General features: G+C 32.4%; 1 long non-coding RNA gene across 1 annotated transcript; it reads right to left on the minus strand.

Annotated features, from left to right (window-relative positions):
* Positions 1–1,557: 1,557 nt before the first annotated feature.
* Positions 1,558–2,736, minus strand: LOC107959664 (uncharacterized). The gene is made up of 2 exons (XR_001700862.2): positions 2,188–2,736; positions 1,558–1,798 (listed from the first exon to the last, which is right to left on the minus strand). It is a non-coding gene; the product is annotated as an uncharacterized lncRNA (long non-coding RNA).
* Positions 2,737–2,984: the final 248 nt, after the last annotated feature.

Here is a 2,984-nt window from a genome sequence, read left to right on the forward strand (position 1 = left end):
CTTGTGAGTTTTTTCAGAAAATAGGCTTAGTTTTTTTTAACTTAAAAAAATGTTTCAAAATGATTGTTTTATAAACCCCGATAGCTTATTGGGCCATTTTGACGACCAATATAATCTTTCGAATTTGGGTCCAATGTCTAAGCTGACAGAGAGGGACTCAATCCATCTTCTAATTTCAGAACTAACTTCATTCGAGTCTTGTGCATCTTGGAGAGATGCATTGTTTGAGATTTTTGATGAGGATGATGATTCCTCATTTTCTTCTTGCATGCATATTTCATACTAATATTTTATGGGTTTTGGGGATATTTCTTCTATTTTCCCTTTTCTTTGTCTCGAAAATTTGGGGGCTTTTTTGGAGAAATTTTCTGGTAAGGAAATCAGACAAAAAAATAGTTTCTCCTTCAACATATTTAATGTCAAAATCAAATATTCTCAAAATTGCTTGTCATATTGCAAAAATCTGTTTTGAGGCTATTTTGAACATCTTTTTGTAAAACTTCTTTTGCTGATTTGCAATCAATTCGTAAAAAAAAAATTGGTTTAATAAATCACTTTGAAATTTTGTAATACATAAAACAATTGATAAAATTTTGTTTTTTTGATAATAGTATAATTTTGCTGAGTTGGATTCCAGTGTCTGGAATTAAATTGGACTATTTTTTCTTTTCCTCCCTTAATTTGTTTTAAGATCTCACCATCCTCTGTTTCACAAGCATCTATTTCTACTATTTTATGAGCATTTGGATCAGCTAAATATAAAAAAAGAGAAGTTTAGTAATTTTCTTTTTAATTTAGGTAACAATATTGGTGTGATCATTTGTCTAAGGTCGTGGATTCTTTTTTAGTCTATCATATAAGGGTTTGCATAATTTGCTAAGACCTAGATAAAAATCTATGACATAATTGAGGCTTGGGCTTGCATTGGGGTATCAAGGGCAATTAATTCAGACTTTTAACTTTCCAAAATATCAAGTCTATTTTGTAATTTTAGGGGTTTTGGAAAGGTTTTGAAATTTCATATGGTGTAAAAGTTTGTTCTTTAGAACTTTTTTTTCAATTATCTCTTTTACAAATTCTTTCTCAATTGGCTGGCTTACTAAAATTTTAATATGATTTAATTGTTTTCCTATTGTATAAAGACTGAGATTTATATAATTGTTTTGTTCTACTATCATTTTAATATCTTTTGATAAGATATGTTCTATTGTTTATTTTTGTTGGAATAGAAGTGTTTTCTACAACTTTCTTTATTAATTTCAAAAGAATTTTCTAAAACAAAAAATTCTGAATTTTCTCCTAGTATTGCATTATTACTCATTGATGAGTATGTTGGTGATATATTAGGTGAATTTTGGGCTATATTTGAGGAATTATCTATTCCTTGTAAATTGGTTCTAAATGTTATTGGGATGAAAAAGGCAGAATCTAGTAGTTTTAAAATCTGTTGTTTGTGTTTCGAAGTTCGGTTCTTCTTCTATATTTAACTTTCTAAAGGATGTACTGATACTTTCGGTAAACAGGCCAATTTACCCGTTTCCACATCAAAGCCCAAAATAATAAATAAATAAATAAATAAACCTAATAATAAAAAGTCCAATTACAGTCTAAAAATTTAATGCCCAAGTGGCCCAAAATCAAAATAGTTTCAGAAACCCTAGGTTTTTTAGGTGCGCCGCAGCCAACACCCCATGTACGGCCTCCGTGCGCCCAAAGCCTGGCTCCGTACCCTCCGTGCTGCCACGCGCACCTCCGTACGCCTCACACCAAGTGCCAGCACACGTCCCGTACCCCGTACCTGCAAGCGAACAAGAGAACGACAGCAAAAAGCAAGAAAAATATTGTATTTCTATATTTATTTTTCTTTTAGTTTTCGGCTATAAAGCCAAGAACACTGCCATTGTATTTTTTTTTACGCACACAGGACAGAGAAAAAGAAATCAAAAACAGTAAAGATGATTTCAAGCTTCTTTGTTCCTTCTCTTTCGATTTATTTTCCTTTTCGTTGGCTCGATTTCCTCTTTTAGTATGTGAATCGACACTGATGAATACCCAAATATCTCGAAAATATAGAGATTCGGGCGAGGGTCGAATGTTTGTTTCTTTTGAATTTCTGCTTTGTTTTTAAAGAGATTAACGCTTGATTTGAGTTTTTTTTTAAGAAGAAAAGGAGAGGGATTAATTTACCTAATTTCCATGGGTGATCTTTGTGGGCAAGATCGGATCTTTGCTCGTGCACCTTCGACCATCAAATTGAATGGTGGGTTCAGCGGCTGCAAAAGGAGGCTCTAGCAGGTTGATTTTAGGTTGTAAATATTTGTTAAAAGGTTGGCTGCAAAGAAAATGGGATAAGAGAGCTGCTACTCCGAAACCTTAATGGTTTGTAGCTTGAAAAAAGGGAATTACCATTAAATGGCTTTTAATTTTGAAATAAATTGAAACGGTGGTGTTTAAGGGTGGAGACCGCGTGTTGATCCATGCCCAGACCCAATTTGTGCATTTGTATGTTAAATGGGAAATTTCCACGATTAATCCCTCACTTTTTGCGCCGCATTTCAGCAGACCCCATTGGCATCCATGTGTTTTATTTTAAATTTTCGCCCAAAATTTGTACGCTATTTCATTTTAGTTCGCTCCAAGGTGCAGCGTTTTGGGACCTAGATTATTTCCAGTTCTAGTCCCTGTACATTTATATGCTTTGCACGTTTTTTAAACTATTTTATTTGTAAATTATCCTTTTTATTTTAGGTTTAATCTTAATTTAGTCTTTTATTTGTATAATCTGCTAATTTAAAGTACTCTTAATATTTTTGTATATGTTAATTTTTAAACTTTTAGAAGTTATTTTCTTAAATTTGGTTTGTTGGAACTCTTGAAAGAGTCCAATTATCAATTTTTTTGGGAACATTTTCATAATGTTCTTATTGTTCATTAGCAGTGTTATTTGAGATTTGGTCAGACTCTTGAGATTGATTGGAGGTAAA

The sequence above is a fragment of the Gossypium hirsutum genome, chromosome A05 (assembly GCF_007990345.1).
Source record: "Gossypium hirsutum isolate 1008001.06 chromosome A05, Gossypium_hirsutum_v2.1, whole genome shotgun sequence".
Lineage (NCBI taxonomy): Eukaryota > Viridiplantae > Streptophyta > Magnoliopsida > Malvales > Malvaceae > Gossypium > Gossypium hirsutum.